Genomic DNA, 13,746 nt, shown 5'->3' with positions numbered 1-13,746 from the left:
GCACTCAGAGAGTGCAGTACTCCGCCAAGGCTGCTCAGTCGTTGTATCATTTATGACAGCTGTAATCATGAAAAAATTTGTGGCAGAAATCACGGCACCATAGAATGTAGCCATTTAATATAGATGTACCCACAAACAAAATGACCGTGCACTGAGCGTGTGTGTTATGCATGTGTACGTTAAGTACGGATACCAAATCGCGTGGCCTAAATATGTAGCAAGTGGTAGAAAACACCCCCACGATTTAATCAAATGTCCTTTGTATCATTTCCTTTTTTTTTCTTTGTATCATTTCCGATGGATAAGTCCTGAAAAGTCCACAGCGGCGGATTTGTGGTAGGATCACAATCATGTGATCATCAGCAGGCAACTTATTGTATTGTTCATTTGTTGTCATGGTTACAGTGACGCCATGCCGCTATCTCTCAATGATACAAAAATTTTTAACAAATCCGTGGATCCAGACTGTGAGACGCATCACTGCCAAAATCTAATCATTTGGTCCTTGTGTCATTTCTGACCTTCCCTGAAAATTTCATCCAAATCCCTTAGTCCGTTTTTGAGTAATGTTGCACACAGACAGACAGACATATGCCGATCGTCACATAACCCTCCCTCGTTCCTTGGCGGAGTAATGATAAGTATGAAAAAATGATCGTACCTCACTGTAGATTTGTTACCTCAGCAAATATTTTCCTAATGCGTTTATGGTTTCCAGCTCTAGTTTTAAGTCTCCTGCAGTGCAGCATGATGTTCATTTTGTAAGTTATGGTCCCAAACAGAGCAAAACAGACGATAATGCAGGGGTTTGTATAAGGACTTGGATGTCCACAAACTGCCAGGTTGCTACTGTATCGGCACGTGTAGTGTGCTCAGCCACCTCTCCCTCATTACGTGTGGTTTTAAAAGGCCAAGATGGTGATGACCAAATTCCAAACTTGAGGCTTAAAAACAGTCGTCTACAAACCAATAGGTGATGCATCTTTATATCCACAGTGTATGGATAGATGACTAAAGGATAAACAGTCAACGTGTTACATGTCAGAAGCCTCTAAGGGAAATAAAAACTGACACAAACACATATTTCTGTCATCAGTACTATGAATTGCAATGTCATGCAGGAATAGCCAGAATGCTAAATGCTAATGCTAATTATTAGCTAACAGGCGTAACCTCAGCTTTACCAAATCATCCTTCCCTTCAATCCCGTCAGAGCTGGTTTGAAATATTGATAAGGAGGAAAAGATGGTAAAAAAGAAAAGATCTCCGATAAGAGGCAAAAAGATATACCCAGATTCCCAAAAATCAATCTATTCTGTGGATTCAGGGCTGCTTCACACTCCCAGTTTCCTTCAAAGTGAATTTAAACTCTTAGACAAACATGTTCTCCTCCTTCTTTGCCTTTTCTATCAAGATTGATTCAGAAACTCAGATATGTACTCAAATCTGCACACAGGAAAAGGATAGTTGCTTCAGCTTCTCTGAGTAACAGACTCCAAACTCTGGAGGTATTTTTAACTTCCTCAGAAGTTCATATATGTAGCTTTGCAGACTGCCAGTAGTTTATATTTTCACCCAGTATCTAAGGTGGGGTACTGTGGATTCGCATCTCGTCCTCATCACTATTAATTAACGATAAAATGATGATTGAAAGTTCCCTCACCTGCCTGCTTATGGAGATGTATTTAGTCTGCTGATTGAATCTCACAATCAGCAGCTAAGTCTGTAATCAGCACCTGATTATAACATGCAAACATACAGTGGTCCTCTCCCCCATCCCCCATCCTAAAAACCATCTCTCCATTTATTTCAATTAAACAGTTAATGGTGTTAAGGTCAGTAACTGTGCTACCCATCATATCCTCCCTTTGTTCAGACTCCCTGCTTCTCTCTGCAGCCTGAACCAACCCAGCATCGCTCCATCACTTCATCAGCCAACACATTAGAGCAAGTTAGAGGCTGATAGTCTCAGGCTTCCTGTTTTCTCAGTGATTGATTGACCAGTAAGGCAGCAGGGAAAGCTGCTAAGGACTCAGATAAACTGGTGCTACAGACAAGACTGTGTCTGACAAATGCTCCACACATTTGACAGAGATGGGATGTTTTCAAACCCCTGTTAGAAACAACAAAAATCTGCACACACCGCCAGCTCCTGAGCCACATGAATATGTGGTGCTAAATCAGATTCTGGGACATGCAAATGACTGACATCAGATTTGTATTTAATCTCAAAAAAAAAGAAGCAGAGAACATGACTGGTATTTGGAAAGGTGCCCAGGTTCAGTCAGTAGTTGAAAGCGCAGAGCTCGATTGAAAAGTCTTCAAACAAGCAGGAGAAGCACAAGTACAAAAACCAATGTGACACCTTTTATTACTGAGTCTGAACACATTTTTGGTATCAGAGTCTGTTTATATGGATAACGAAGTATTTGTTAGAGCTCACAACAGATAAAATGCAGTTATTCAAAAGTGAAGACAGCCTTAGCTACATTCTGTGAAACACAGTGAAAGAATAGTCTGACACTTTGGGAAATGTCACTATAAGCTTTCTTGATAGATTTAGATGAGAGGATTGATAGCACTGTCATGTCTGTTTTGAAAGCATAAAGCAATGGATTAACTTAGCTTAGCATAAGTAAATGGCTCGCCCAGCTTCGTCCACTTAGCAGCACCCTTAAAGCCCAGTTAAAATGTTGCATTTGCAACATTTTAACTGGGGTTCTACAATGTCTCAGAATTGTTTTTTCAGCAAATTGCTTTAGACCAATTTGTCATTTTTTTTGGTTGCTCATCCATATCATTTTCAAATTGTTGATTAAGCTCCTAAGATAATTGCAATTTAAATGACATGAATTAGTACACATAGACTCTTGATCTCAAACGTGTCCTTATTCTGCCTGGTTGAAACATCACATTGAATTCATCAAGCCTTTAGTTTGTTTCTTCTGACTGCAGGTTCTGGGGCAGTCAGTTAGCCTGACTTTAGTTGGACCACCCTTGGCTCTGCCACCGGTGGACATTAAGCCGTGACAGTATTTATTCAGAATCACTTACTGGGCAACAGCGCATGAGACACAACATTACAAACATTAGTAATGCTGTATTCACAGTAAGTGCTAACAAGAACCTTATTCTAAAGTTATTAGACATATAAGTAGCACATCTAAGCCCACCATAAGTATCAGTCAGACTGAGCTGCCTTACTTTAACTCCCTCTGCATAAATAGCTTTAAAAAAATCTGAGGCTGATTCATTTGATATGTGACAGACCTGCACTTTTGAGTGACCAGTTATATTTTAAAGCATATAGAAAAGCACCATATGGTGATGATAACAAAGTGAAAAACTTGATTTTTAAAGAGAGAGTTTGAAAAACTCACCAGAGGAGAAGAACATGTTCACTGAGACATGTATAGCTGGTTGATTCTTTCTTCATGTTTGCCTTGATAAACATATTAAACAAATCTGGAGAGCTGATGGGGTGCAAAGTGTGTAACTGTCCAGTTTGCCCAGTTTACCATGCCATGGATCCAGAGATAAATTGGTGCAACTTTCTGCTCACAATAATTCAACTGTTGCTACACTGAGATGGTAAACGCTCCAGCTAGTTTCCTGCTGTTTTCATTTAGGGAAACACATGGTCTGTAACGGGAGTCTAGCGCCACCTGGCTCACATATAGACTACATGTATTTGTTTATTTAGACACCTCATTGGAAAGAGAGAGTGACTGTGGTGGCTACAATTTTTGAAATTATTTTCTTTATCTGGCTAGTGTTCCCAAAATCCAGCTCTCTTTCCTGGCTCTGAAGCCAGGGATAGGTCATTGTAATTTTGTTCCTAAAAAGGATTATAGTGAGATACTGATTACCTGACAGAAGGAAATGAGACTACAAAAAGTGTTAGTGGGTTTTTTCCAAATCTGAATTGACAGGGCGGAGGTGGGTGGTTAAGTTCAATCCACTATTGCTGATGAGCAGGCTGATTTCTATTAACCTGCAGGCTGCAGATCAAACAGACTGTTCCTTGCTGCTGAGAGAGAGAGAAAGCGGCTCTGCCACCAAACTTTTATGACTCTGAAAGTCTGCTTAATGGGCTGGAAGATTCTTCCCATTTAGCCCTGTGCGGAAATAAAAGGAAGCTGGTCGGTGCTCAGGAAAAATGGCTACTTCCAGTTAAGTCCCCCAGTGGATTGGAAATTAGGAAATTATAAGCACAGTGATCAATCATGGAGGAGTATGTGCTCCGGCATGGAACGCCCCAGTACTCTCCGAGATGTGAGAATGTAGAGTGACGTAAAACTTGGAGCAATTATCAAGTGCATCAGCGCCTGTTCCTGTAGTCCAACCATGCTTGACGGAGCACGTTCCCGACATTAGTCCCAGACACATAACATAGACACTGCCATTATTTTTTAACTGTGACACCAGCAGGTAAATAGAGTATGCGAAAAAGCAAAAGTAATCCGTCACATTTTCTCCCTAAAACCACCCCAGAAGCAAACATTTGCGTTGATTCTTACTTACACCACATCCTGTTGTGTCCAGTCACACATGAAGAACGCCAGCAACAAACACACCCAACAGCCATTGCTAAAAAAGATCGGCGTTTTGTCTCCCTGCCTCCCCTTGTGTGACAGCCGGAGCCCCAGAACATGAAGCAGACAGAGCCGAGAGCGGCAGCAGTACGAGATCAGGAAGGCCCAAAAGGAGAAGCAGGAAGTGGGGCCGATGGGGGGAAATATGTCAGCTATGGTGCTCTGGGAGGGTTGGAGGGGAGAATATTGATGCAAAGCAATCATGACAAACAAGATGCAAATTGTCACCATAAACAATCAAACATTTCTCACCACTGACAGTTGGGGAAGTTTGATTGACAGTGATAGCGAGTCAGAAGTGTTAGAATGTAATTGTGAGTTTAAAGCTGCTACATGGAAGTTTTTTGATTGGCACAACAACAACAACAAAGAGAAGGAAATAAATAAATGCAATGAGGCTAAACTGAAGATAGGAAATGTTCACATGATTTTTTTAAATCATTATTTATGCTCACATCTAAAATTTAGATTCAGGAGAACTGGAGGCCATTAAGTTAGGAGATGACAAATTTGGGCAAAAGGAGGAGTGATCACAAAAATATGTGGATTCGTGTCCGTTTTTGAAAAAGCAACTGCACTGTTGCTGCCTTAAAAATGTAAATTAGCTGAACTACATTTGACATACTTGTTCAAACTTATGTTTTTGTACTAGGGTTAGCACAAAGACATGAGTCTTTTTCATGTTCAGCATTATTTCTAGATTCATCAGAAGGAACAAACATGATCCTCAGGGCTTTCTTTACCATCATATTCTACTGACTGACAGTTGGTGGCAGTAATGCTTCATTAAACGTACCAAAGCTCCATGAAATCCAGTGAAGAAGAAGAGTGTAATCCAGCAAACATGCATGTAAAGGGTGCAAAGATTCAGCTTTGTAAGTGTTTCAGATGGGAGTAGACATGTTTGGCGCATTGGTCACACCTCAGAGATACACTCAGTGTGTTCTGGTGAGTAACGCTGAATGGTACAGAGGGAACCTTTAATTCAGAATGTGTTAAAAACTCCACTTGCTGAGAAATATGCTGTTTTATGGATCCTTTGTCTTAATGAACAAGACAAGACTATTTTAGTGAATGGTACAAAGTCACAAGACTCAAAGTTAGAAGAACGAGAGAAGAACTATGGACTATGAACTATGTCAGAACAGTATTAATGCTATTTAAATCAAGTTAATGATTAAATGATAAAAGATCATTTAACAACATTCCAGTATGAGTTCTCTGTCACAATGTCACGACCTCATGGCTATACTTTTGAACATAGTAGATACATTTTAGCATCATTTTTAAAGGTGCAGGGTAGTTTGATAGACCTATAAAAATTTGTGAACATCAGAAATGGTTGCCATGAGTTCAGAGCTAAATCTTCTCTATTGGTGTTGTCACTGTTGCTTCTTTTCAGAAGAAAAGCAGTTTACCTTGTAACATGTGCTTAATGTTGTGTAAGGACTGATTTTAACTCAAACTCTGATCTTTTGCCAAACCAAACCAAGTAGTATCAGTGCTTAAAATAAGTCACAAAAGTCACAAAACAAAGCAAAACTATGAGATAAAAACTGAGGTCCAACACAGAAAAATATCCTCAGGTTCCTAGGTAAAAGTCCTGGGGCTCACATTGACACCACAACCCCTCCAATCTCCTGATGACGCTGAAATCTGTACATTTATTGTTGTGAACTATTGACACGGGTGGCACTGACACACCTTATGTGTGTCTCTGACATGTTAGTGGCTTGGACAAAATGACAACATCTGACACCAGAGAAATGACAATAGGAGGGTTTTCCTCTTTACTGAATGCTGTGGGGCTGAATGGTGGTTGGATGCTTAGAACCGTCGCCTCACATCTTGAAGATCCTGGGATATTTCAGTGTGGAGTTTGCATGTTTTCCCTGTGTAGCGTGAGTTCTGTCTTCCTGCCACGGTGATTCTAAATTGTCTGTAGGTGTGAATGTGAGTGTGCTTGCTTGTTTGTCTCTATATGTAGTGATAGACTGGTGACCTGTCCAGGTGTCCTCTGCCTTCACCCTAAGTCAGCTGGGATAGACTCCAGCCTATCAGACCCTACAGAGGATTAAGTGATGTATAGTATAATGGATGGATGGATGAATGCTGTGTTTATCTATCTTCATGTTAAAGGCAATTTGTGTAGATTGTCACCAACAAGAAGTCTGCAATTGTAAGAGCAAAAACTGCACTCTACAATTTTCATATTGATTTTGGGCAGTTGATTTTGATCTTGCAGGGGAAAAAAAGTATATTGTTGAGCTGAAACTAGAGAATGCGACAATTTTCTTATCTGGACTCTGTGATGGAAAATGCAGAGAAACAAGGCATGTCGACTATAGAACCACTTCAGATGTGTTCCGGGACAGTTCGACAGAATCTGAGTGGAACATTCAGAGCAAGAATTTAAATTTGTGTAATTTAATATGAGAGATCTCAGCTTCGGACTCCAAACATTAAAGTTTAATTGGATTTTAATGTCCTCATTGCACAGCATGCATCTCAAAATATGAATGCAATTTATCCTATTTTTTTTAATAATAACAGAGTTTAGAGTTTGAGTAATATCAGGACTAACAGAAGTGTTGCAGGTCGCCTCCACACTGGGCACAGACTAGTGATGTGGGAAATATCTGCCTCTGCTGAGACTCCATGCTCTGCTTCTTCACCACCCATGCATACCGCTCTGCTAATGACTTGCAAGGCTGAAAATAAGAGCACACAATTCCTCACAGACATTTCCACTCACATGGATTATTTCAGCCTTCTGGGCTCTTATAGTTTTCCAGTGATTCATTCTATTCATCACTTGTCACGATTTTAAGCCTTTGGACTAAATAATGGTCAGTCTTTGGAGCTCAAGTAGCTTAGGTCAGTGTAATATAGCAGCCACCATCCTGTCTTTATGTTTGTGCAGAATCCTCTGTCAAGACCTGATAAATCGCAGTCCAGAAATAGTTTATGAATTAATGTTTTGATAGTTTTTTGGTAAGAGAGAGGGTATTAATGTTGTGAAATAGGCCCTGTGATGAAAATAGGCCCTGTGATGAAAGGTGTGGGCAGGAAAATCTTTAATATAAATTGTCTGTATGGGGCGGAGATGAGAGGTGAGGAAGACACAGAGGGAGTAATGGCCAGAGAGCTGAGAGATGTCTGCGATGGCTATAGGATCAGAGAGGAAGCAGGAGTGTGTGTGTGTGTGTGTGTGTGTGTGTGTGTGTGTGTGTGTGTGTGTGTGTGTGTGTGTGTGTGTGTGTGTGTGTGTGTGTGTGTGTGTGTGTGTGTGTGTGTGCTGCAGCCTGCACAGGGAGCTGCAGTGGCGGCTGTGTGCTGATCATTCATGATGGCACCTTAGAGGCCATCCTGTAAGGAAGAAAAATGAAAACTATTAAAGGCTCGCTGGGCTATGTTGGCTTTGGTGTGTCAGCAATTATTAGCCAGGGACAGCAGTCTTTAGGTCCTCAGATATAGAAGAGTGGGAGACTGTGGCAGAGGAGGGAAGGACACCGAACAGTCCTGCTACTCTGCTCTCATCTATACGCTACAGAACTTTCTGTGTAGCAGAAGCGGTGTTGAAGCTGGTTTTTGACTAGTGTTATAGCAATGATATAGTGGAAATCTGGAATCTTTGGAGTTATGAAGATGCAGTCGTGGCTCTGCATTGAGATCAGCCGTCAGTCAAACAGTGTGGGTGGCACTGTGACCTCTTTTCCTTGGTTTCTGTTCATTGGCAGCTTCATCTTTGTTCACCCATCGTGTTTTATTGTTCTGCTGCTTTTCTTCACCCATTTATTCCAAAGAGTTCCAACTGTTAACAAGTCAACCATTAGACTCTAACATACACTACCATTCAAACATTTGGGGTCACCCAGACAAGTTTGGGTTTTCCATGAAAACTTACTTTTATTCATGTGCTAACATAACTGCACAAGGGTTTTCTAATCATCAATGAGCCTTTCAACACCATTAGCTAACACAATGTAGCATTAGAACACAGGAGTAATGGTTGCTGAAAATGTTCATCTGTACCCCTATTCCATTAAAAATCAGCCGTTTCCAGCTAGAATAGTCATTTACCACATTGATAATGTCTGGACTGCATTTCTGATTAATTTAATGTTATCTTCATTGGAAAAAAATGCTTTTCTTTTCAAAATAAGGACACTTCTAAGTGATCCCAAACTTTTGAACAGTAGTGTACATGTAAGGATTCTGACCTCATCTTTCTATGCACATTTCCAACCCAAAATCATATGAACTTGAATGGTTACTGAAATGAATCATTTTCAAGTGATGTCAGGGTAGTCTTACTCACAATCCATCACACTCGGCACATTTTAATGCACTGGGTACCTCTTCAGCATTGGATTTTAATGTGTTAACAGTATGATAGAACTCTTGAGCTACAGAACATTTGAAACTGACACCGTGAGGCTATAACCAATGGTTCCCTGCTGCTGCCTTTCAGGCAGGAAATCCTGTTAGATATGGAGTAAGACTCATCATCACAATAACCAAGAAAATAGAGGAGACACTTGTAGCAGATGGAAAAATTCTGACTTTATCATTGCTTAATGGAGGTAACCTAAAAGAGTGTGTTTGAACCCAAATCAAGATCTTTTCTGCAACCTAACCAAGTCATCTAGCTGCCTAAACCTGAACAGACAACTACTGAAAATGAAAAAACTGAGTCTGCCACTGGACATAAACCCCAGAATATTTGGGTACGAATGTAACAACAAAGCTGACAGTGAGCATGTGAATATGTACTTGTGTGATAAGACATGGTGCGGCCTCGTGTGATTACCAGTTTACTATAAGGTGTGCAGCTTTAATACATCAAGTAAAATGGGTCTTCAAATAGATTCAACAGGCAATGAGTGGTCAAAAATTGAAATAAATAAATTAACAAGAAAAGCACTCACAGAGCGCAGTACTCTGCCAAAGCTGCTCATTCTTTGTATCATTTCCAACGGATAAGTTCATATAAGTCCGTAGCGGTTGATTTGCAGTAAGATCGCAATCGTGATCATCAGCAGGTAGCTGACGTAGTCTTCACTTGTTGTCATAAGAAAGATCATTTGTGTGACTTAATTCCAGTAGCTACATCCTGTGACTCCAGTTTCCCTCCAAGACTTAAGAGTAAAATTGTGAATACCTGATTAGAAAATAAATATGTAGGCACCTAAAGGACAGGCCAAGGGTGGAGTAAGATTTGTTCATTTCTATTTCACTTTTTTTTTTTTTTTTTAAGGTTTGTGGGTAATGACAAACATGTATCAAGGGACACCTAGAATAAGGTTGTAAAAACATTAGCACCCACCACCCACTGAATGTGAGATTTTTCATTTTTATGTATTTTTTTGTATTGTATTGGCATGTAAAAGTAGAACTACCTAAGTTTCTGGCCATACTGGCAGATAGTCTAATAATAGGGTTAAATTAATTGTTTTTTTTTTTTAAATGACTGCATTTGAGCAACAGTTCCAAAGTGACAAAAATATTCCATATCTACAATACATTGTTTTCATGTGTAACCCGTTTGGATCAGTTAACTCAGGTCCATTTTCCCAGTGCGTATAGTTCATTTGGACAGATGTGGCAACTGCCAATCCTACCTTGGTGCAGATTCAACAAATTAATCGAAACAGCTCAAAAGACCTTTATCAGTTCCACCAAGTAAACGTAGTGTAACACATTATAGACATGAATATAAATTTGTTATTGCTAGATGGACCATCCATTTATCAACTCATGGTGGTTTCTTACACATGCAACAAGTTCTGCTTTTCCTGTTATTGGGCTCCCTCCAGTCTTTCAGAGAAGAAAATTCTCCTTATTTTTTCACAATTTTGTAGCCTAGATTTATAAACATGGCAATTCTTTTAATAGTTCAACTTTGGCTGAGAGGTTAATAACACAGACTTCTGTGGTGTGACAAAGTCAGAACACATATTTATTACTGCTTTACACCGACTTTAATATTAGATTTTCGATGTCAATAAAATAAATGACTGCAGGGACATGTATTATAAATCACATAAATGAAGGTCACCGTGTCCATTAATGCATAGCCTGTTGGCAATATTCATATACTGTGTTATCAAACTCTTACCTGCTGGTGAATTTGGTGTCCTTGCATTTGCAGCCCCTGCTGGAAGACAGATCCTCAGTGGACTAACTCTCATTACTCATTACAGTGTTTGAGGACGTGGGGGACCACCTGCGACACTTATAAATGACTTGCTTGTACAGTTCGCCTCAGGCTGAGTTGTTGCTGTTCCTGACCAGATGGCCTGTGATCGACTCTCATGTGGTGCAATACACATGCAGCGCGTCCATCGCCCAAGGGCCCAGTTTACTTTTCACACACATTATAAGGTGAAAGAAATGCAGCATCACATGGATGACTCTTCTGGAGCATGTTTTTTAATAGATCAGATAATGTTAGTCAAGTTTCACGGCAAGAACATCAATCTGTGATTATTCCTTTTCAACCTTACCGAGATGGTTGAGTCACAAACCAAGACGTTAACAGCTTTTACAAAAGGATTGCAAACATAAAAGTAATTGGTTTTTAAGGGGCAGGAGGTACTCTTGTGTGTTTTTGTCTTTAACACCAATCCCTGGTTCATGTTTTCCCAGATAATCCCTGACAAATCTCCCTCATCTTCTTAAAAAATTAGTATTCTGGTTGGAAAACAAAGGTGGACAAGGAAAACGAATGGCAACGTTTGTGACAGTAATCCATGCTGGAGTGGGAAGGTGATGCAAGAGGTCACTGAATGTAAACGCCGCTGTTATTCGGGTAGTGTTAATCCCCCGGGCATAGCGACAGAGCATGCATCAATCACAGCCGTGTGTGTCCAGAGGTGAGCCAACAGGCATTAACCTTGAACCAGAAGTCAAAGTATGGCTGCTCTACCCCCACGGCCACAAGACAGACCAAGCTTCATGTCCACTCACTGAAGTACAAACTGGAACTTAGCTGAAGTTAATGTGGAGCTCTGTGCTACTGAAGCAGATCTGTGAAGGCATGTGTTGAATAATTACATCTATTTTGACATACATCCCTCGCCAGCACCCACCCAATAGTTAGATCATTTATTTATTTTTCCACCCCAGTTAAAATGAAAGAAGCAGCGGGCTTTTATTTTGAAAACACATTGTAGTGTTTGCTTATTGTGGCAGTTTTTGTGTTTTCCTTTACATAAATGAAAAAGGTTTCACCATAAAATGATGCAGAAAAGAAAGAGATTCAAAAATTCACCAATTTGCAGAAAATATATATTTACAGTAATGCACAAAATCCTATGCACATATTTGGCATAATGTGACTGAAAAATCTGCTATAGCTAATGTTAGCAAACAACTACACCTCATAAGATTGCTATGGCTAGCATTAGCAAACAGAAATCCGGGTAAACAGCTGCCAGATACATTGCAGCATACAAAGCATTCATTTGGAGCTGTTTTACTAACTGTGTGGAATAAAAATCCAATATTTATTCTCCTATTACTTTTAGCCAACTCTACGGTTAAATATTAGATATTTAAGCTACTTGTGTTAAACCAGCTAGTCACTAGCTATGTCCATTGTTCTGAAATCAGCTGTCTGCAGCTGGAGAAAAATGTTCAAGGGAGCAGTGAGGGTACAAAAAGCCACAACGATGCAAATCCTGTGAAAGTCAGGCAACAGTTTACTTTCACCACCCAACAACAAACCTCACTCAGATGACTGCAATCTAAAGGTTCAGAATTAATTAGTCAGCTAGGTTCATCTGGTACATTAAACAACAAGCTTCGGCAAAAACTATGCAGAGATTAAGATGAGAAACTTTCACTAATTTTCTCAGAGGTAGAGATTGCACAGAGATCGAAATAATTTGTGTTAAGGCTCAACAACAGTTAGTCATAAGTGGCCAAAAGTATCACAATATATCCTCATATTTGTGATCCATTGAGCAGCATGTATTAGTATGTTCAAAACTAGCCAGTGGATGCTACACACCAATCAGTCACAAGAAAACCACCGGCCTAATATTGTGTAGGCACCTCATGTGCCTCTAAAACAGCTTTGATCCACTGGGCTGTGGGCACAGGCCCTCTGGGGGAGTCCTTGTGGTATCTAACACTAACACATTAGCAGTGGAGCCTTTGGGTCCTGTGAGTTGTTGGTTGGGGCCTCCATGGACTGGGCTTGTTCCTGTGCAGCCCACAGAATCTTAAGGGATTTGGATCTAGGGAGTTTGGAGGCCGTATCAATGCCCTGGGCTTTTTGTCAAGCTCTTTGAGACATTCCTGTGTCCAATATGGCAGGACATGTTGCTTAGGTGGGTGGTATGTGTCAAAGTAATATCCATGTGAATGCTAGGACCCAAGGTTTGCCTGTAGAAATACACTGTAATGAGATGATCAATGTTCTTCCCTTCACGTATCACTTGTTTTAATGTTTTGGTTTATGTGTAGATGCAGCGTAACCAACTAACTGAACCAAATCGTGTAATGATAGATCAAAATCTTTGCTATGAAACAGGCCTGTTGGGGATGCTATATTTTCACTTACTTTGAATTAATCTTTTTTTGTCTGCTGCAATTTTAAATTGTAGTAGATGCATGGCTGATTGGGTACAATCTTTGAAGAGTAAGAACTCTAATTCCAAACTTTAACAGTACCATGATATGAACCAGTGGTAAAAGGGATGTATTTAAAGGTGTGGTGTGCTACATTGGCTACCATTTGCCATTCTGAACTGCACATTGGCATTTGTATCTACAAAATGCCCCAATTACATTATGGTCTGTTATGAGCACTTTTTAATTAGATTCTGAAAATTTTTAAGTGGACAATACTGTGCGTATATTTTACCTTTATTATTTGAGCACTGATACCAGAGGATATGGAGAGTGGTTTTGGATACAGTCATGAGTACGTTACACAAAACAGAGGATTTTTTTTTTTTTTTTACCTCCCACCAGAACAAATCTGTGTCCCATAGGGTTCTTGTATGTTTTTGAGTAACAAAAGCTTAAGTGGCTGAAAAATATCCCCACGTTTCAGTGATCATGGCAGCCTCAACAATGTATAGACATTGTTTGACCGTTTTGTCCTGCAGATTACATTTTTCTAGTGAGAAAACTTTTT

This window comes from Amphiprion ocellaris, chromosome 22 (assembly GCF_022539595.1).
Source record: "Amphiprion ocellaris isolate individual 3 ecotype Okinawa chromosome 22, ASM2253959v1, whole genome shotgun sequence".
NCBI classification, from domain to species: Eukaryota; Metazoa; Chordata; class Actinopteri; family Pomacentridae; genus Amphiprion; species Amphiprion ocellaris.
This window is presented reverse-complemented; position numbering follows the sequence as displayed.